The 22,695-nt window shown below is 47.4% G+C and overlaps 1 pseudogene; it reads right to left on the reverse strand.

Moving 5' to 3' along the window:
- Positions 1-8,688: 8,688 nt before the first annotated feature.
- LOC112837610 (U2 spliceosomal RNA) lies at positions 8,689-8,788 on the reverse strand (annotated as a pseudogene).
- Between the last annotated feature and the right edge of the window lie 13,907 nt (positions 8,789-22,695).

The raw sequence follows: 22,695 nt of genomic DNA on the forward strand, positions 1-22,695 counted from the left end.
ACGTAACATGCTCTGCACGCAGGTATACGCTTCAGGAACCTGGAACACAGTCATAGGGGTGGTTATTATTACCAATGACTGACATTCAGTCAGCTCCTCCCATGGCTCAGGCCCTGCATTAGGATGTTACATGATTCATTCCTTTGCTAGCCTCAGCTCAGCGGCCCCCTCAGCCCCCTTGCCCTCGTTCCTGGCTGAAGCAGTGAGCTTGCCGCGCCCTCCTTCCCCGACGTGACGCCCAGGCCCCTGACTCGGTAGATAAAGATCTGGACCTGGTCTCGGGAGGTCCTGGAGGCCCAGGTCTTTGGACAACCCAAGGGGATTCTTGAACCCCTGTGAGGGGTGGGGCTGAGCACCCGGATGCGGGGGCCTCAGGAATCCGGGGAAGCAGGGACCGTTCCGACAGCTCTGGGGAGCCCTGAGTGAACAGTGTGTGTCCTGCCGGCTGTGTAAACACAGTAACCAAACACACTGATGATTTCCAGGGCCCACCAGATGGCAACAAGTACAGTGGGTGATGCGGTTTCCGTTTCTTCTCCTCCTCATTTTTATTTGCTCCTCGTGCCCCAGGGTAGGACAGAATGTGAACCTCCTTGGAATCTTTGTTATAATCCTAAATCTTTGCTTTATAGATTTGCACCCGCCCTCATGTGGTCCTTCCCAGCTTTGCTAAGATGTCACCTTCTCAGTGCAGCCTTCTGGGACCAAAATCAATCAAGCGAGTCCCCTTCATATAGGGCCCTGCAATTGTCTCTTCCTCCTTAGAGCTCCCCGCTCCTGACCCCGCCGGGGACACCCATGTATTTTAACTACTCCTTTGTTTTTTTAATTTTCTTAGCCCCTTTCCCCACCCCCAACAGAAACAAAATTCCTAGAGGGCAAGAATTTTTGTGGAACTTTTTTTTCTCCTACGTTACCGTATCTCAGAGCCCCTAACAGTGACTACATTTTTCGAATGAAAGAATTTATATGTGTCCCTCCTGGGCCAGGCTGACAGGAAGCTGAATCCTGCAGAAATATTTTCTGGACCCTGAGTTAGCGACATCACATGCCCCATTTCCAGACTTTCCTAGAACTAGAAGAGAGGTCAACACAGGGTCTTCACCTCCAAGTTTCCAAGATAGAGAAGCCCTCCTTGTTCAAGTGCAAAACAACAGCAAGTCAGCAAGTATGCTGGAGTCAGACTGGCAGGATTCCCACCCCCCCCCCCCCCCCCGGGTCCTGTTTTGGGGGCCTCAGCCCAAGCATACCCTCCCCCACCCGGCTGGTCCTGCCCCTACCAGAGCCTGGTTCTCAAGCTTCACCCTCCTCCAGGGAAGAGCCCACAGCCTCTGGATGTTCCAGTCCAGGCTCTTCTCTTCTTTAAAGCTTTAATCCACTTTCCCTTGCACAGAAGTGAAATAAACTTTTCTATTTTATGTCATGGATATTGTTTTTGCCCCTCGGCGGAGGTAACAACCCTGGCCCGTGGCCCTGGCCACTAACCAACAGCCCGCACTCCCAGCTCGCTCTCTGCGCTCAGCGTGAGCTCATCAAAGAAAACAGAGCAAAGGAAAGGAAACGGGTCTTGGGACAGATGGAGTCATTTAATAGGAGAGCTGGGGACTGGGGAAGAGAGAGGCAAGACTGGAACAGGTTTGCCTGCGCTGGTGGGGGCGCGGGGGTCGCTGGGTCTGAGGTGTCCTGAACACCCTGCTAGGTCTCCGTCTCCCTGCCACTCCAGAGAAATACAAGTCAAAGCCCAAAGTGATTTCCTGTCCAGTCTTGGCTTCCTGCCAGCCTCACTCGCCGGATTCATGGTGGGGGCAGTCATTTTGCCAAGTTCTCTGTCATCTGAGTTCAGGCTTCAGTTATGTAATCGATGTAACGAAAAAAGCAAAAGGCAGTTATTTTTTTATTTCCTCGCTTGGCTGAAAAATGCGTCTTTTAGTGATCTCTTTATCTTCCTCGCTTTTCCCCTTTAATGATTTCTCTCCTTATTTTTTTTTTTTCTGAATAAATAACAGGTCCCGGGGGAGGGGGTATGAGAAGTGGAGTTGAGAGATTTAAAGTTTGTCTTTATCTCATTCACGACCTATGCTTTATTTTGTGATAAGAAATGTTAACATAAAAGAAGAATTTCCCAGTACTACAAACATTGAGTGTCTACTGAAATATGGTGACGATATGGTCCCTGCTCCTAGGCCAAGGAAGGAGGCAGACAAAGACATAAGTGCACACGCCACACTCTGCGAAGTTTCTATAACCTGTAACAGGTATACCGAAAGGGATGATGGAAGGCGCCGGGTGGATGAGGGATGGATTTTCAGAGTCTGCCCAGCAATCAAAACGAGGAGGGCCATTGCACGCCTAGAAAATGTCCCCCATGAGGGTATTGAGTATCGAAAGAGCATGGCCTATTGGGGAAACCCACAGTCATTGCGCATGGCGGTGTGTTGGGTCGGTGAAGCCTGGGGAGTTGGAGGTGAGCATGGAAAGGAGGCTGCAGAAGTGGTGGGCTGGGCCCTGGCGCACTGGGGTCGCCACGGCAGCACACGGGGCTTATTCTGTGGGTGACCAGAAGGCACGGAAGCATTTGTGTCAAAGAAGGCGGTCAAATCTCTGTTTCAGAAAGTGAGTCTCGCGGATACAGAGGATGGATGGAAGGGTACGCGAGGGCGGAGGGAAGAAAACCTATTTGTCGGTTTATTAAGCAAATATTTACAGAGCTCCTTTTGTATTCCAGGTCCTGGGACACAGCAATGAACAAAACATTATTTTCTGGAAGGAAAAGCCAACAACAAATATATGATACACATACAACTAAATACACAATATATAAATGTATCACATATAGTTACATGATATGTACATATGCATGTGTGATGCGTTGAGAGGTGTGAATAGGGTCTTTGAAGAAAAAGGAAGTGGGTAAGATTAAAGAGTGATAGGATAGGGCATCACATTTTATTTTATTATTTTATTTTTTTTTTAGAAAGAGCACACGTGAGCAGGGGAGGAGGGGCAGAGGGAGAGAGAGAGAGAGAGAGAGAGAATCTCAAGGAAACTCCCCACTGAACGCAGAGCTTGATACCGGGCTCTATCCCAGGACCCTGAGATCATGACCTGAGCTGAAATCGAGAGTCGGCCCCTGCAACTGGAGCCTGGGCTGGATAAAATGAGGGATCCGGTGATACCAATATTTGGGGGAAACTAACAATATTTTGGAGAGAATAAATGTGGCCCCAATTAAATGGTGATGATAGGGAAAGATGAGAGAAAATTTTAGGAGGTCAAATTGAAAGGACTTCTAGCTACAGAAAATGAGAGAAGGGGAAATGGCCCAAGATGGGGCCTGGTGCTCTGGCTTGGTCATCTGGCTGACTGGCTGTATCATTAAGTAGGACAGAGAGTGGGGAGGAGAAACTATTTCTTTAGAGAAAAATAACGCTTCACCTTGTCTTTCTTTCGGGGGCTGCTGGTACATCCCAGGATTCTCTTCCTTTTTTTTTTTTTTTTTTGCCATTGTTCTTCCTGATAAATCACTCCAGATCTTGGGAAAGTCATATAATATCCATTCTCCTTTAAGAAAACGATGGAAGACCTCAATCCCAAATGTCAGGAGTTTAGGGACTGATCTAAAGGTGATTTGGTTTGTTTTCTACTTTTTTCCTCCCTCTTTTTCTTTTTGATTCCAGTCAAGGAGACCACTTACTAGACAAAATCAAAACCTCTTATACCTTAAAAGAATAAAATCCAGACAACATGTGAAAATAGCACCATCTACCCCGAAGCACAGGGACTCTGTTGCTCAGAGAGCAGAGGTTTGGAGGCCCACAGTCTGGCCACCAGCCTGACTCTAAAACCATTCTAAGCAGGTCCTGTGTTCTGAAGACCAGCGGGAAAAGGGAAAATTGATGACAATTTTAGTCTGCTCGGGAATAGCGGAAAATGAGTTTTCTGAGCTGAATTCTTGAAGAAGTTTTCGAACCAAAGGATTGCCACAGTCTAGAGTTCTGAAAGTCATTTGCAAAATCCCCCAATGGTGCCGGATACTTGTGTTTTTGCACTTGTGCACTGAATGCTGTTCATGTGTTCACTCAGGGGGCCTGTGGTGCTCCTTGAATTGCTTATCTATTTTCCCATCGTTTTGCTAATTACACCGCGGCTCATTTTTCCTCCTGTGCAGCTGTTCAGCTGGAAAGGGTGACTGTTAGCAAAGCTGCTCTTCCATGGGGTAGGGGTAGGTAGCCCGTGTCTGGATGTGCAGGGAGTGGTTGGGTAACCCATGGGCTTGCCTTAGTGAATATGTGCTAGCCCCACGATGGAACAGTCGGTCTCGGCTCTTAACTGCTAGTATTGTGCCATCTTGACAAATTTCCAAACAGAGCAAGAGAAGAGTTGGATCACCTCTGCACTTGTTTCCCAGCTGGGCTGGAATTCTGGTCCAGGCTGGGGGCCCCCAACTCTTTGGAGCCTTCCCGTTGCTGATCTTCAGACTTTGAACACCCACTCTGTCTTCTTCATGTGGGGCATATGGTGTCAGGGACTGTTGTGGGTGGCATGACATGAAAAATGCTCTCCGGTTTGGGGGAGAGACTTTTAGTGTGGATGGGAGTAAAATTTTAACTCAAACCAAAAGGGTGTGCCCCTTTCTGGAAGAGCATGGGGGCAAGGAGAAGGGAGGGGGCTGAATCCATGACATTCCCCCCTGTTCTTAGGCTGAAACCAGAACCCTTACAATGGCCTCCAGGGTTTCCTAGTCATAAGGAACCAGCCCTTGCCTACCTCTCACATTCACCTTGTGCCCTTCCTTTCCTCAGCCAGTATGCTCTATTAGTTTGGGTGTTTGATTATTGTCTGTCTCCCTGACTAAGTTGTGTTCTCTGTGAAGTCAGGGGTCATGTTTATCCGCTCAGTTTATTTGTTGGTTGAATGAATGAATGAATGAATGAATGAGTGAATGAATGACTTGGGAAGCTTGAAGTTGGCGCCATGTGCAACAGCTCAGCCTTCCAAGCTGGGGCTCAAGGAAAGGTCCTTTTCCAATAAACTACCAGGACTGAAAAGGTTACTAGTTCTTTTCTGCAAGGAGAAGACACCTCAGAAATCTGAATGACTTAATCCTGTGGAGACTTGGTAACTGGGGGGTCCTGCACTCTGGGGAAGGTGTTACCCTGCAGCCCCTCGATGATGTGGGTCTGAGTAAACAGTGTTCCTACATACACATGTACAGCAAGAGGGTCCAGTTTTTAAAAGCAAGGCACACATTCAGAAGAGCTTTCAAGCTAAACACCATGCTGCTCAGGGAAAGGGATGCTGAGAATAATTTGGCATTTGATTTCTGAAAATGTGACATGGACTTTGCTTTGAAGCTTTAAAAATAAAAGAACGCAAAAAAATTTTTTTAAATAAAAAAGGAAATGCACCGCCAATTCTGCAAAAGGAAAAGAAAAATAAAAGCAGGTCAAATGTTAAGCCTGGATCACCCTGACAGAGTGTGTTTCATATGTATATAAGCAGCGGGGTTTTAGGCAGCCAATTTTCTTCTGTTGGGAGGTTGGAAGGAGGCGGTCCTGCTGATTTCTCCAGAGGGAGGGAGGAGCCAGGTTTACACCCCTGTAAAGGATGGCTTATCAAGGCTGACTTCCTTCTAGCAACTTTCATCTTTTTATATTATTTGTCTTGCAACTCCTTAAATCTAAAAGGACCTTGGAGTTCGAAAAACAAATTTTCCAAGAGACAGGATATGTTTGAATTTGGATTGGAGAAGCTGGGGGAGGGGTGGTGCTTGGTTATCAGAAGATCCTGGATCAGACCTGGCCTCTCGGCCAGTGGAGGTCTAGCGAGGATTCTAAGTCCGTTCTGTGGAGCCTTCAGAAATTATTAGACCAGACACAATGTGTTTGGCTCCAGGCTCTCGCACTTCACCTCCGCTTTTTACTCTAAATGCTCTTTAGGATGTCACTGCGCTTATCTAGGATCTGCTTGCTATAAATCCACCTGTGAGACTCCTGTACGGCAGAGAGGGGCTCTGAGGGGGAGGCCTTGTGGACGCGACCACCAGAGGTGCTGGACATCGGCCAGCCATCTGGGAACGTGTGTGGTGGGAAGGGCATGGGGCTGAGAGTCCAGCCACTGGAATTCCAAGTCCCACTGTCCCTAAGACCCAGCGGCACGGCTAACTCTGACCAGGTCACTTCTTCTTGCTGGGTCTCAGGTCTCTGATGTGTCAAAAGAGACAATTAGGGGCACTTGGGTGGCTCAGATAGTTAAGCATCTGCCTTCGGCTCAGGTCATGATCTCCAGATCCTGGGATCGAGCCCCACGTCAGGCTCCCAGCTCAGCGGGGAGTCTGCTTCTCCCTCTGCCTCTGCCTCTCCCCCTGCTTGTGCTCTCTCTGTGTCTCTCTCTCAAATGAATAAATAAAATCTTAAAAAAAAAAAGAGAGACAATTAGATGGGAGGACTTAGCAATTTCAGAGTCCACGAGCTGTCCCTGTCTGTGCCGGGCAGATAGCCCCACGTACACAGCGGCAGAGAACAGGGACTCGCTTTGACTCTTGGTGTCCATTGTCTAACGTGGGATCCTTCTCGGAAAAGCCACATGGCCTGGGTGACCAGGACTGCGCTGACTGTGCCATACACAGAGATGTATCTGTGTGTGTGTGTGTGTGTGTGTGCACGCATGCGTTCCCCTCACAAACAGTGTGTGCACTGTGTATGCAAAAACATGTATGTTTTATTATATCCCCTGGACTAGCTTCTACAACCACGTGTCAGAGGAGCAGGGATGTGAAGGCAGGACGTCTCTGATGGTTGTCCAAGTGCACTTCTGGGTTTGCATCAAGTGACGGAAGCCAGCATGTCCTAGCTTGGTAGCGGTAGAAGACGGGGGACGGAACGTTGGTAATAGCCCAAGGAAGAACCCCTGCCTGCCGGGCAGTCGGAAGCTCGCCCCCACCTCTGCTCCTCCCCCTGCATGCTCCACCCCCATCCCACCAACCTTAGGCTGGCCCGCATGGGGAGAGAGACCACAGGACCTCAGAGCGCATTCACCCCTCCCAGCTCTGCTGCTGCTCCGGCCTCGGAGGAGCCAGAAGGCCTGCATTAAAGGCTGTTACTGGAGCCAGAAGGTTGCAATCAGGAGTTGGCTGGCAAGGCTATGGGTCACCAGAAGGGTCACCCCTGACTTATTTCCATGTCCTGCAGTCCTGTCAGGAGGTCTGTGGGGGCACAGAAAGCAAACACAGCAGAGGGCTCCAATCAGAAACAGCCTGTGACCTCCTGTAGCCCAGAGCAGGCATGATGGTCAACTTTCCTACAGCTCCCTGAGGACTTGGGTGGGGGCGCATAAAAGTGCATATCGGAGTGTCTCTGGGCACGTCTTTGTACTTCACGGCCTTCTGCAGATTGGTGCCAGACGCGCATGCATTGTGTGCAAGCGTGAGACACTCACAGGGCGAGAACTTTCAGGGGACACAAAAGCCTCTAAACGTCTTCTGTGTGGTGTCAGCGAGTTCAAAGTGACCAGCCTCACGGGCTGCTGGGTGTCCCTTGCTCTTTTGTGAGAAGGCTTGAAGGAAGCATCCTGAATGGCACGGCTAATGGACAAGCGGATCAGACTGCCGACCCTGTCACTCAGTGGATTTGACCAAATCAATCAGTATCAGGTCTGATCAGTATGGGAAGGCGATGCAGGAGAACGTGCCTTGAATACGGCCTTGACAGGGATGGAGAGAGCACACAGCAGCCCGCATTCTCCTTCCTCTCTCTGTTAGGCCTCCTGGTCCCTGCTCCATGCGTGGTGACATTCTTTGGCAGCAATGTTCTCTCCTTGACTATCAGATTCCTTTTGGAATGGAAGGTCCCCTGCTAGTGTTATGGGCCTCTTCTAGGCCTTTCTGTGCTGTTGTCCTGTACTTTTAATATGCATAGTACCTCACCTATTGACTTCATATAATGGTTCCAATTTACATGTTGCTTTGCATGCGATTTGCATGACATTAGGTCCAGTCCCCCTTCAATGAATATTTATCAACAGTCACATACCAGGGAGATGTTACATAATGCGAAGGAGGACCAAGGATACAAAATCCTCTAAATCTTTGTTGCTTTTCACCAACGGCCTCTACCCCTTTCCCCCGTCCACTAATCCATCTCGCCACCTACTTTTCTTTGACAGCTTCTTAATAAAAGTTGGTTTGCTTGGGATAATCACTAGTTTGGCTTCTCAGAGCTTAGCCCCGCCTGGAATATATATACCTGAAGAGTCAGAGCATACTGAAATTGTACCTGCATGTGGCTCTTTACATAATTTCTACCAATGACATCACGGGCTTCTTGGACTCCTTCCTTTTAGACTGACCGAGTGTCAGTTCTGCATCTACCTTAAGAACACTGCAGAAGTGGAGCCTTTATTCCACTAACACTGAAGAAAGGAAGAAACTGAGACATGAACCTTAGGAGGAATTTACCAAAGGCTATTACACCAAGTTCAAGCTCAACATGAGGCTACCCCGCATTTTCCGGATTCTATTATGTCTGAGTGCTAAGAGAAGGAGGTTAGACGCACAAAAATTGTGCCCTAGAGAGTTCATAATATGCCTTCCCTGTCCTTATACAATCCTTCTGAACTTGTTTTGGGGCAGTTTCACTTGCGTGGCTGTATAGGACATGGACCTATGTAATATGTGGATCCAGTTGCTTCAGTGATTCCTCCATTACTCCATGGAGTAGTGTATCGTGGACCCTCTTTAAACTAAGAACAGATACTACACTTGATCTTAGCCAAAAGGCCGAGAAGCGATCATGGACCCTCTTTAAAATGGGATCTTTGTATAAGATAGAGTAGTACAGATCATGCTTCAGCAACAAATAAAAATATCAGTTTGCACAGTCCAAAAAGATGGCCAGTTGCCCTCCACGTGGTGGCTCAAAGATCCTGGTTCCTTTTATTTGGTGGTTCTGCCATCTTGGAGTCTTTTACTTCCAATTGTAGGGGCAAGAATATGCAAGATGGCTTAGGGGTCCAGCTGAGCAGTGGTGGGCACTGTTTCTGTTTAACACAATTGCAAGGAAGATTGGGAAATGGAGAGATGCACAGAAATATGGGTGAACACTGATGATCTCTGCCATACACACTTAGCTGTGGGCCTCCAAACAAATCACCTGTTCTCTCCAGGCCTTCCTTGTTTGTCCATGAAAAGGGGACAAAGTCCCCTAGCTTCTGGAATTCTTACGAGAATTAAATAAGATAATACACAGGAAGGTACCTACCAGCACAGTGCCAGGCACAGAGCAGAGGCTAAAGAAGTGCTCCCCTCTTTGCAATCCCAACCCTCCTCCCTATTCGTTGTTTCTTTTAACACACAGGAAAAGAGGAGGCAGGCAGGATGGTCTACATATGGTTTTCGTTGGATAAATCAGGATGTGAGGAGATGCCATTTGCATTCTTTGCTGGTCTTCTCAAGGCAAATGAGTAGCATCTAGCTGTTTGGGAAGAAGAGGTTTTCTTAGCCCAGGTTGAGCCCTTCCTGCTTTGGTGGCTATTTCCAGGTTCAGTTGGAAACAATAATGGCACAAAATGGGATACTACCCATGAGCACCAGGGCACTGACATCTAAAGTGGTAGCAGTTTTCTGGGTTGTCTTTCTAAGTTGTACACAGAAAAAGGCAGGCTGCATGTCCCCCAAATTATTAGCACAGGTGTGGGGAGCTGACTCAGCTACACTCTGCTTACTGGATACACTGCAGGTGGGTGGAGATTGTGTGTACAGATGGGCTCTCTCTGACTCAAGCCCCAAAGGTGTTGACACCTAGGGCACAGCTTTGGGAAGTGCTGTATTTAGAAAGGGTTGGCCAGTGGCCTAACCTATTTTCTCATCCTCTAGAATATGTTAGAAAAGTCAATCAGATTGAAATTCCAGCCTTGCTATCCTTATAGACCTCTTCCTGCATCCCTAAACCCCCAGACCTCGCTTTTTCTTTGTGACCACTTGACAATTTAGATTGATATCTTTAGCACTTTTTTTTTTTTTTAAGGCCCCAGTGTAAGGCAATTCTGGAAATCAGTATGGGTCCAAAGCCTATAAAGTACCAATTTGTAGCAGTAACGTAAATAGTTGTATGGAAATGCATTGAGTTGTAAATAATAAAAAACTTTAATAACAGTGGTTTAAAGATAAAAATCATTTAATTGCCTCACAAGAAAATCTGCGGGATGGGAGTGCAGAGCTAGTTTGGCACTTAATGATAACTGCAAATTCACGCTTCCATCTGCCTTTCTACACGTCCTTCCTTAGCTTCACCTCATGGATGTTGCCTCACGGTCACAAAATAGCTTCTGCAGCTCCAGGCATCGTATTTGTAATCAAGGCAAAAAGATGGAAGAAATTAATAGTGCCAGTTGCATCTGTCCCTTTTATTAGGACAGCAAAAGCTAATCTTAAAATACAGATCACGATTAAAAAATATTATTTTCAAGTAAAATCAATGCAATCTGACTTCACTTCCAAAATCTGAATTCATTCATGGTTTTAGAATGTCTCCTTTCTTCCTTGTTCCTTTTTTTTTTTTTTTTAAGATTTTATTTATTTATTTGACAGAGAGAGAGAGAGCACAAGTAGGCAGAGAGGCAGGCAGAGGGAGAGGGAGAAGCAGGCTCCCCACGGAGCAGGGAGCCCGATGCGGGGCTCGATCCCAGGACCCTGGGATCATGACCTGAGCCGAAGGCAGCCGCTTAACCAGCTGAGCCACCCAGGCGCCCCTCTTCCTTGTTCCTTGCAGAAGGGACCGTAGACTATAATTCATGGTCATTTTCTCCTGTTTCTTCTGGTATGTCTCTTAAAGGTGGAGAAGGAGACCTCCAAAGTAGGAGTACGGCGGGAAGATAGAAATTATCCAGAGAGAGGTGTTTTGACCTAGTTCAGTCAATATAAGCTCATATTTCACCTCCCCTACCCCAGCCTTACCTTTAACATCATCTGCTGTGAATTTACCTGCTTTCCCTGTGAGCTCCTGCCCCTTAGTCTTTGATGGAAAGATTTCAGATTCAAGTGGTGATACCGCAATGCCCGTGGATAGGTACATGGCTGGATCGTCAAGCTTACTGATAAGTTTATTTTAGGGCAGCAGAAAATAAAGTCTGCCACAGTTGTAGAAATCAACTTTTACTGAACTCCCTAGGATGAGATTAGATCTGGTACTTGGAGAGGAGGGTTTCCATGCCTGCTCTCACATATATAAATGAAAACTGACTTCAGACACCAGTTCATTCAAACATTTTTAAAAAAATTAACTCTTTCTTCTCCTCTCCCTTTCATATTCTGAGAAAATGGAAATGAAGTCCTAGGCATTTTAAGAAACTGTTCCAGGACTCCTTGGAAAAGTCATATTAAAACAGGAGGAATTGGGCTCCTGGGTGGCTCAGTCGGTTAAGCGTCTGCCTTTGGCTCAGGTCACGATCACGGGGTCCTGGGATCGAGTCCTGCATCGGGCTCCTTGCTCAGCGGGGAGTCTGCTTCTCCCTCTCCCTCTGTTGCTCCCCCTGCTTGTGCACGCTTTCTTTCTCTGTCAAATAAATAAATAAAATTTAAAAATAAAATAAAACACGAGGAATTTTATTTTATATTATCCAAGGCACCTATCCAAGGCCATGACTCCCTGCAGACATTGCTGACCAATCACAGCGAACTTAATGTTGGTTTATGGTTTCACAATCCACCTGTGCAGAATGGTTCAGGAATCCACTACCAAACCGTCAGGGTTGGTTGCTGAGATGTGATGAAACCTATTTGCAACGCCTGTCTGTCACGGACAACTTCCATAGCCGTCTTTGGGTAGATCTAAAAACCAGAACACTAGTTCATTCATTCAGTTAAATTCTGTTCAACTGTTTTCTGAGAGATTTCCTTTGTCAGGATATTCTATCCCCATCCCCCCATCATAAAGATCTCTGTTAAGTCATCGAGTCAGGGTGTGGGCTATGCCCCAAATTCTGCGATTAGTGTGTTAGGAGCACACAGCCGGCCTTGGAGATGTGCCCATGGAGAGGTATCAACTTCTCACTGCAGGAAGCTCCTCAGAGAGGAATAGCTAGGGGGTGACAGGTGACACGGAAGGACCCCCCAACACCCCTTCCCACAGCTGGGAACATTTGTCGGTAGATGGGATGTCTTGTGTAAAGAGATTTTGCCCCAGAATTAGTGATGATAGCATACCCCCTTTCCCACAGGGCTCCAGCATCACTAAGCCTGACACCTGGGCAATTGATCCACATGGAGCTGGGCTGAAGGGACCTGAGAATTCCAGGTCTTTGGACTATGTGAGAACAGTAGGGAGAAGCTGATTTGGAAGAGGGGGTGGACTGAAGGCGTGATACTCCCTCGGTGGTAAGGCAGCTGGATAACTAAACAGTGGTTAATGCTTCTAACTACCCTCACTGACTAAAGAACAGGTTAGAACATGACCACAACTAGAAAGTGCTAGCAAGTGTGTTTTGAGGTATGCTTTTCTTGTCAGGGCAATTATTTTTGTTATTTTAGTTGTCTTTGACCTTCATTGGATGGGTTGCTGAGCCTGGCTTTAAATGTGAAGAATGAGGAATCTGAAATTTACATGTGTTTGTACAACACAATTTTCATTTGCAAATTACTGTCACATGATAAGGACTCTTTGAGTTCAGAACTGTGAACACACACACACACACACACACACACACAGTGCTTTTGATCTTGTCTTCCCTCAGGTGGACATTCCAGAGAATGTAAATTTATTCTTACAAATGTATGTCAAAATACGTGTTCATATCGATTGAGTTTTTACTCTTGCCATGCACTGTTTCAGGCAGTGTGTATCTTGAATCCTTACAACCCTTTAAGATAAATACTGTTATCCACCCTATTTACAGATGAGAAGACGAAACCCAGAGAAGTTAAGTGACTTTCTCAGGGTCACACAGCCATGAAACGGCAGCACCCAGATTAGAACTTAATTACTCTGACCTCAAAGCCAGTAATCTGAAACCCAGTTCGCTTGCCTGTCCTTTTCACGTCTAAAATGCACGATTTATTACTCAACATCTCTTTCCTTGAATGCAGGTGAAGAGATCTGCTCTCACAGTAAATGCACTGGTTCTAGGTGTCCCTTGGGGCGGCCCGGTGCGTGTTTTCTGCTTCTTCACTGCAGTGGAGAATGCCCCCAACCTTGGAGGCCTCGGATCGGTTTCTGGATCTTTGGGATTTTTTTTGTTTTGTTTTTTTTCCCATTTAATTTTGATGTCGCCCTGGTCTCTCCTCCACTTCCTGGTCGGGTCCACTGGGCGAGTCCACTGGGCGAACATTCTGAGGGCAGCAACCACTTCAGCTAGGGAGCTCCAGTTGTTGTTGTTTTTCAACTCCCTTTGATCCTATTTTGTGGTTGACTTGGCGAAAGTCCACATCTGTCACCAATGAGCTTTAAAGCGGCTGCAACTCAAAGCCCATATCGGATTTGACCTCAACACACCCAGTTCTGAGGCATCCATTTCCTTTCCATTCTGGAGGAACACACGGGGTTTCTCTGGTTGGACATTCATCTGTCTTGCTCTCTGTCGCTCCCTCGCCTCCCCCCGCAGTAATCCTTCAGGCTCAGGAAGGACCTTCACATGTTTCTGTTGCTGTGCGGCATATGTTGTGTTCTAATCCTTCCTGTGTTTGCTGTAGGTATGGCGGGTCTCCAAGACAAATTACTGGTGTTGTCGGGGAGGTCACCCGGGCGGCGTTCGGGTGGGGGATGAGGCGGGAGATGGCTCTGGGGGGGCGCCCCTGGGGCCACCTCCGCCTCCAGGCCTTGTTTGATGCTCCAGTGCCGGGGCCCCGGGAACCCAAGCTGCGGGCCGGCAGAAGGGGAAGGACGAGAAGGGCTTTACCTACTGGTGGAGGGGAAGCTTGTATGGGGCAGAACTCGGGCAACAGATGTTGGTGGACGACCTGCCAAAACTGCGTTGAGGGTATAGGGGAGCGATGCATATGTCACTCGACGCAGGAGGATTAGAGAATCCATGAGGACACATGCCTCGTCCCTTCACACCGTGACACCTCAGGGAAGTGAGTTATGAGAACACAGAAATACAGTCCACGTACAGACAGGGACTGACGGGCCAAGGCAGGCAGCAGGAATGATGCCTTGGCTTTCCTCTCCCCGCTCCAACCCCCCCTGCCCCCAACCCTGCCACCACCCCCCCCTCCCCCCGCTGGGGCGATTGGCAGGCGGGCGTGGTGCGATCTTTTGTGCAAGCTGCAAAATCAAAAGCAGGAGTCCTCTGATGGAAGGGCTGCCTTTGGGGTTGTCTTGCCTTGTTCTGCCCAGTCAGCCTCCCCCCCCCCACCATCCCCCACATCGATAAGAGGACCGAATGCCATGCCCGGGCTTGTCCTTTTCCCTGGACTTTGCAAATGAAGTCATAGGGACGATGGCCAGAGGATCCAACCATGCGTCTCTGTGGATGGCACAGGCACCAGGGAGCCTCAGTGAAACGCACAGGATTCAACGGGCTCAAGTCGTCGGAGAAAGCAGGCGTGCGACCATGGGAAACTCATTCTGGGCTAAACGGGATCCAGGCAACAAGTGGGAAGAAGTGGGCTAGATTCCACGGTTTCTTTCTTTCCCTCTGTGTTTGTTAGGTCTTCACGGGACTCTCCTCCTGGAGCTAGAGACAGGCAAGAGATGGGAGCGCTCCAGTTTGCATTCCTCTACCCGTGAAATGGTGGGCGTGCAGGGGAAGTAGCAGAAAGAGGGAGCCCATAGGAGACCGGCCTGGAGAAAAGCACATTCTGGAAACGGAATGGCTTGTGGAAATGAGTCCAGGATCGAGATTTCTTGCCCTGGCTATTGCATCCCTGGAGGAGGGGGAAGGACAGCCCAGTTGAAGTCCATTACAGGATCCTGTGAAGCCCCGGGACGTCCCTAAGCTGAGGGACCCCTACAAAGAGAGATCGGGACTGTTTATCCCCACTAAGGGAAGCAAGCCTTTAGACCAAGTCTTGGTCACCTCCCATAATTCCAACATATTTCCGCCAGAGATTCTAGAAGGGATAGAGGGAGGGAGGAGTAATGGCGGTAGGAAAAGGACAGCATGAGGACAAAACAAGAAATGTGGAGGGGGTGCAGAAGGACAGAGAGTGAGGGCGTGGGACAGAGAATGAGGAAGAAGGAGGCACAGAACGAGAAAGGATGACACATACTATTAGAGAATGTTAAAGTAAAGGAGGTCTAGGGGTTGTGTTGACCCTGTCACACTCGGCTCCCGGACCTACAGTGTTCTGTTTTGGACTGGGTGCAAGCCATGTTGAGGCACTGGACCAAACAGGCGTCAGACAAGAAGAATTCCAAGGGCATACACACTGTGGCCCAAGTATCTCCGCTTATCTTTCCTGCGGCCTTCACATCGGACTGAGCGTTCCCATGAGAAGTCCTCAGACTCCACACACTATGTCCAGAGCACAAGAGACAGTGCAAGGAGGAAGTGTTAGGATAGAGGCAGCTTTGTATGAGACAGGAACAGGCCAAGTGTTTCTTCTACTGCCTGTCACAGTTGCAAGAGTTTTCCCATTAGAGACTGACTCCTAATAGACCTCAAAGGTGTTCTAGAAGTTATTGTGAAACTTTAAAACACTCTGGGAGCAAACCTATGATGAGAAACCACCTCACACCTGTCAGAATGGTTAAAATTACCAACACAGGAAACAACAGGTGTTGGCGAGGATGCGGAGAAAGGGGAACCCTCTTGCACTGTTGGTGGGAATGCAAGCTGGTGCAACCACTCTGGAAAACAGTATGGAGGTTCCTCAAACAGTTGAAAATAGAGCTACCCTACAAACCAGCACTTGTACTGTTAGATATTCACCCCAAAGATACAAAAATACTGATTCGAAGGGGTACTTGCACCCTGATGTTTATAGCAGCATTATCAACAATAGCCAAATTACGGAAAGAGCCCAAATGTCCATCAGCTGATGAAGGAATGAAGAAGGTGTGGTACATATGTATAAGGAATATTGCTCAACCATCAAAAAGAATGAAATCTTGTCACTTGCAATGACGTGGATGGAGCTAGAGTATATTATGCTAAGCGAAATAAGTCAGTCAGAGAAAGACAAATACCATATGATTTCACTCATATGTGGAACTTAAGAAACAAAACAGATGAACATAGGGGAATGGGAAAAAAAAGAGAGGGAAGCAAACTGTAAGAGACTCTTAACTATAGAGAACAAACAGGGTTGATGGAGGGAGGTGGGCGGGGGGGATGGGCTAAATGGGTGATGAGTATTAAGGAGGGCACTTGTGCTGAGCACTGGATGTTGTATGTAAGTGAGGAGTCACTGAATTCTACCCCTGAAACCAGTATTACCCTATATGTTAACTAATTACAATTCAAATAAAAACTAGAAACAGACAAATAAAATAAAACTCAAGTCAAACATGATCTCCAAAAATAAAATAAAGTAAGATAAAATACTCTGAGAGGATGTATTCATTTTCTTGGGCTGCCATAACAAAATCCCACAGACTGGAGGGCTTACCCAACAGAGGCTAGAAGTCCAAGATCAAGGTGTCGGCAGGGTGATTTCTTCTGAGACCTCTCCCCTTGGCTTGCAGATGATCATCTCTATGTGTCTTCACATGGCCTTTCCCTTGTAAGTGTCTGTGTTCTAACCTCTTTTTCTTACAAGGACCCCAGCCACATACCTCATTTTAACTTAATTCCCTCTTTGAAGGCCCCCTCTCCAAATGCAGTCATTCTGAATTCTGGGGGCTTAGGACTTCAACTTACGAATTTTGAGGGGGACACAATTCATCCTGTAACCCAGGAGTTCTTTCTGAGCCATTCACAGTTTAGTAGGGATCTGACAGCTGGCTGACAGGTAAGTAAACCACAGGTAAGTAAACCAAGGTTCAGAGGAGTTTGGCAACTTGCCCAAGGATACAGACTTTTTAGAGGGAAAAGCTGGAATTTCAACACAGGTCATTGGGACTCTGGTGTTCACTCTTTCCATCATGTGGAGAAAGGGTAATTCATCAATGGAGGAGTGTAAGGGGTGGGATCTGAACCCAGGTATATGCCCTTCTTTGACTGATGCCTCTCTCTCACATATTTTCGTTTGGTGGCTTCTTCCACTCAGCCAGTAGCTACCCCCTGAATTTTGTGTACCCATAAACCCAGGAAGCTTTAGGAACCGGCTCCCAAGGTTTTGACTCCAATTCTGACCCTACCGATGTTACTCCTGTGATGATTATTATGAATTAATAAAAACTCACCATTTATTGAGCATCTGCTTTGGAACCCATGTTAGGCTCTTAAGATAAACTGGCTTCTATCCTCTCGATAACTCTGTGTACGATGATTATCGTCCATTTACAGACAAGACAGGATGTCCATTATGGCATACTGTGCAAGAGTAAAAAAATTGGAAACAAGCACATACATTTGCAAATTATAAATTCCTTATTCTTACCCTTTTGTGCCCTTATGTGAGGTCGTTTTAACCTGGATTCTGTGAACTTGAGGAATGCACATTTGAGCTGACAGATACTGCCATGGGGTCCTACAAAAGGGCCATAGTTGCTGATACTCACACTCATAGCGTGTATGGGGGCACCTGTCTTCCCACACTCTCGGCCACACTGGATACTCTCAAGGCTTTCAATTTTTTGCCACATGTTTAGATCTATGCTATCTAAAACAGTAGCCACTGGCCAGGTGTGTCCGCGTAAAGGTCATTAAAATAAAATAAAAAAATCTAGCTCCTTGGCTGCTCCAGCCACCTTTCTAGAGTTCAACGGCCACACGTGGCTCCAGGGGCTATCAGGTTGTATAGACAGATACAGAGCATTTCCATCATCACAGAACGCTCTACTAGACAGTGTGGCTCTTGGACAAAGAAAGGAATCTCATTGTTTTGGGATGCATGTCCCTGACACTAATGAGTTGGATCAGCTTTTCATTGAATAATTATAGCAAACTCTTAGGCACACTTGCTACATAAGAGGCAATATTCTAAGTGCGTGACAGCGGCCATCCATTGAATGTCTTTATCAACTTGATGTTTGAATGCTGAAGAGCAAGCACAAGAAGGGAAGGGGAATTTGAAGGGGTCTCAGAGAGGGGTCTAATGAGAAAGCAAGGTCCCAAGGAGGACTCAGAGCGATTGGTTGGTAGGAGAGGGAACAACATATCCTCCTCTGAGCACTAGGGGAGGAGAGGACATTTCTGTGCGGGTGAGTCTGCGCCTTTAGCGGGACGGCTTCTGTTTTCTGTTTTTCTGTCCGAGGCATGATCATTGCCCTGGGGTGAGGAAGCTGAAGGAAATAGGAGGATGGAGCAAAGCAGAACCAGGATACAGCCATTCCCTGGAATGGGAACATGAGCTCACTAAGGAAACACACAAGATTTCTGGCTATTCCGAGGGTCCGAAACCCTCGGGGGCCCTTCCCAGCCCAACCAAGAGCCCCTGAGAGGTTTGTAGTTGTGCTGGTTCTTGACCTTGTCCTTGGTGTTTTTATACTTTCTCTTGGCTTGGGGGTGGGGAAGCGTGGGGAGGGTAGAGTAGACAGAACACTCCCTTGCATGGAAGAAGTTCCTGCAGGAGTATCTGCTTCCCAAGGCCTCTTTAGCTTCTGACCCTTGCCAAACAGGTGAAATTAACTCTTTTGGAAAATTATATGCACCTTTGAATCTCTATAATGAATTCCAAACTAACCAATCAGAAAACAAAGTGCAGCTTGAGAAGCAGGGGACAAGGGAATGGGAATGTCTCCTCAAGGATTTTCTCCCTAGGCCCAAAGTATTTACATTCAGATTTGCATGTGATTTGCATATAATTTGTGTCTGGCTACAAAGCCTGTCTGTTGTTCAGATAATGTTTGAGCTAAAGTTAGTTTCTAGAATGTCTTTCTCTCCCCATCTTTCTTTACCCCATCTACTCAGATGCATGGTAGAAATGTCAGGATTTTCCTGGGACAAAGGTGGTCCCTGGGTCACATGCTTTCTGTGTCGGCAATGCTTTGCGTTATTAGGAGTTTTATTGTCATAAAAAGTCTTGGAAGGCAACAAAAACTGGGACAGGGCTGCCCAGAGTGTTAGAAGCAAGAAGTAGGAGAGTGAATTCTGCTGAATTGGAAAGAGGAGAGTTAGCCAGATAAACCAAAAGAAGGAAAACGTCTGGGAAAATTAATGATGCTAGCTAACAATTAATGCAAAATGCTCACAATGTACCAGGATTGTTTCCAGTGTTTTACATGTATTCCGTGCTTATCATCACAACAGCCCTACTAGGCGAGTGTGTTTGTTACTCCCATTTTATAGGTGAGTCACCTGAGACACACAAAGAATAAGTAACTTGCCTGAGATCACACAGCAAAGAGAGACCATCAGAACTTGGCTTGGTCCTCAGACTCCCAAACTGTGGTATAGCTGGTCTATTATGCTGTGCGTAGAACAAGAAGGCATAGTTCTAGAAGTGAGGGTGAGGCCAGCTCTTCACTTTGGGGAGAAATCGTCAGGCCAAGGAGATGGGTCGGGGGACGACATGTCTGGATGCCCGGCGGGGGCAGGAGATGGAAGGGGGTTGCTGAGCCCACACTTGCAGCACAAATGGGCTGTTAACTCTGCTCTTACTCCCCGGCTTGGTCCAAAGCCATCCATGTTTACTCTTTCTTTTGACAGAGAACTCTCACCCAGGCAAGACCCGGTCTCAGCCCTGGGCAGGGCTAGCGGAAGCCTGCAGATGTGGACAAGTGGGAAACACTTGGTCAGTGGCCTGGAGTAAGAGGTTGGCAGGCAGACAATGGCAAGAATGACTCAGCCCCTTTGTAGTCAAGCTCAAAAAGAATCCATCTTATCAGGCTCCAAATGACCAAGGGGGGAAAAAGGGATACTGCTTAGGTAGTATTGTCCTCTAGTTGTTATTTACTTTCCTTATATTTTATTTTGCTCATCGGGGGTGTTCTCAAGCACTCTAGAATGAAAAGTAGCCAGCAGCAGCTGGGGAGTGAAGGGGGTCATAGCCAAAAACAAACCTTGCAGGAGTGAAGGGGGTAAAATAATTAATGAAAGATGGGTGGAGACCACCAGTTAGCATTGGCTGAGGCAGTGTGAGAAACTTCCCCGTGCCCGGGCATGTTGTCGAGGAGAGACTGTTGTCATCTGAATTAATTTGCATGACAATAGGCTGACCCCTTATTATGCATTAGGGATGCTAATGGGCACCAGCCACCGCGCATTTCCATGGGAAAAGGATCCTTGAGAGGCAAACCTCTTCCTCCTCCCCCTTCTCCTCCTCCCCTCCCCCCCTTTCTCCTCCCCTTCCTCTACCCTCTCCTCCCTTCCCCCTCCTCCTTGCTCTCCTCCTCCAGTGCCCTCCCGCCTCCTGCCCCTCCTTCCCCTTCCCCCCCCCTTTCTCTCCTGCCCCTCTCCCTTCTCAGGGAGAGAAGGCCCTAGCCCCTCACCCAGTGGAATATCCCCTGGGGCGGGGGCTCTTAGTGGGGAGGAAAGGGTGCTATGATGTGGAAAGAATGCTTTTCAAAACCTCCCCAGACCCCTGTTTCTCCCTCCCACCTCTTAGGAAATGACCAAGAAAGAGGTGTGAGTGTGTGTAGTTTAATTAAAAACAGATGGATCCTCAATGCTGCCAGCCTCCTTGTAATTGGTGATATTGGCGGAGAAGCTGCTGTGGGAGTGGGTGGGGCAGAAGATACCGAGGTCAAGGGTGGGAGTGGGGTACGGGGCAAAGGAAGGAGACACAAGTGGCATGGACTATTCAAGGACCTTGAAGTCTAGTTCGGACCAGAGCAAGCTGTTCTCTCCTAGGTTTCCCATCAGCACTCCCTTGAAGGACTTGAACTTGGATGACGCAGCCGCTCTGTTCCGTCCTGCTTTCCTCCCTCTACTCAGGAGGCTGTAGAATTCAAGGGGAGGGTTTGGAGCCAGATTATCTGGGTACAAATCCCATCTCTGCTGTTCACCAGCCACCTGACTTGGGTCCTGTGACTTAACTCTTTGCTGCCCCAGCGTCCTCACAGGTAAAATGGAGACTGCAGTGCCTTTTCGCATGATGCAAAGTGCTTAGAACATACCTGGCACATCGTAAGCCAGGTGGGATACGTGCCAGGTGTCACCATCCTTCCTTTCTTCTCTTGTTCATTCTTTCACTCAGTGGTTTCCGTTGTCTTCGTGTCCCTTCACGAGGAATCCAGGTGGCCTCTTAGACTGTAGGATGACTGATTGTATTGACACCCCACCCCCCACCCCTCCATGGCTATCCCCCGCCATTGCCACCGTGGGTGTGGCAGGCTTGCTGGGACTGGACAGCTCGTGATCAGATAGTGCCCTGTTTTGTCACATGGCATGTAATAGGTCCGTCGAGAAGCCCAGCTCTTTTTACTGTGGTTGCTGCCAGTTCTAGAAGGCTTATCTACAAAGGGTCTCATGGTATGAAGTGTTCTCTCTTCCCCAGAACAAGATTTGATTGCTGGAGTTGAAATTACTGCATCTAAAAGTAACTTTGAGTTTCTTAGCTTTGCCCCACAGTGTCCCTGAGAAGGAGAAAGAAGGGCATCTCGTGACCCACCCAACTGGCTTGGAGAATGAGACTGGGGGTTTGGGCTGAGCTTCCTACAATGTTTTTGTAAAGCTCAGGTTTGGTTTTGAGAAATAGAATTATTCGAAGTCCTATACTGTCATCTAGTATTTCAAAAGATATTTTCACTAAATGTAAATCAAGTAGGTGCTAATTTAAATACCCTTTTTGTGAGTCCTTTACTAGAGGGTGTGATAGAAGGAAAAACTAGCTGTCTGGTCTCAGCTCATGAAGCTCTAGCACCGAAACTGGGGGGTACCCACGGTAGGATGGCATCAAAAACCAGAGGGACTTGAGACGGATAGGTAGCTGAGTTGTCCTTGTGCCCAAGATGGCCATATCTTATAAGCACGTTTCAGCTGTTCCATACCAAATCGGAGTTGACATGACAGAAAATCTCCAGAGGAAGATCATTTGGGTTCTACTTTGCCACGGTCCCACTTGACATTTTCATCAATAAAAGTTCGATGAAATGCTTATGAAATGTGTTTATGATCAATAATTAGAAGGGATAACTCATATGGATAGCTTCACCATTTAAAATTCAGAATGATGTGAGAGTTGGTAGCAGCAGATCCAGATATGCCAAATGAAATTCAACAGGGTCAACAGTAAATTCCTGAAGATTTTAATTTCTTTTTTTTTAAGATTTTATTTATTTATTTGACAGAGAGAGACACAGCGAGAGAGGGAACACAAGCAGGGGGAGTGGGAGAGGGAGAAGCAGGCTTCCCGCTGAGCAGGGAGCCGGATGCGGGGCTCGATCCCGGGACCCTGGGATCATGACCTGAGCCGAAGGCAGACTCTTAACGATTGAACCACCCAGGCGCCCCTGAAGATTTTAATTTCAAAAACCCATTGGTAATGGTTTTTATGGGACTAAAATGAGTTATCTGGGTTAAAGGCAAGCTCAGTCTATAAGAACCGAAAGTCTTGAGAAAGGAGCCAAAATTATTGAATCCAATCTTAACGGTCCCTTCATAAAGACACATGGAATTTCCACCTCAAGAACAGACTATTTCCCAAGCCGCCTTCATTTGTAACTTTGTTTGGAATTCGGAATATATCTTCTCACCTAGCAGCTCTGTTATAAATTA

This window comes from Callorhinus ursinus, unplaced genomic scaffold (assembly GCF_003265705.2).
Source record: "Callorhinus ursinus isolate GAN/ISIS: 27379988/994484 unplaced genomic scaffold, GSC_fseal_2.0 scaffold50, whole genome shotgun sequence".
Taxonomy (NCBI): domain Eukaryota; kingdom Metazoa; phylum Chordata; class Mammalia; order Carnivora; family Otariidae; genus Callorhinus; species Callorhinus ursinus.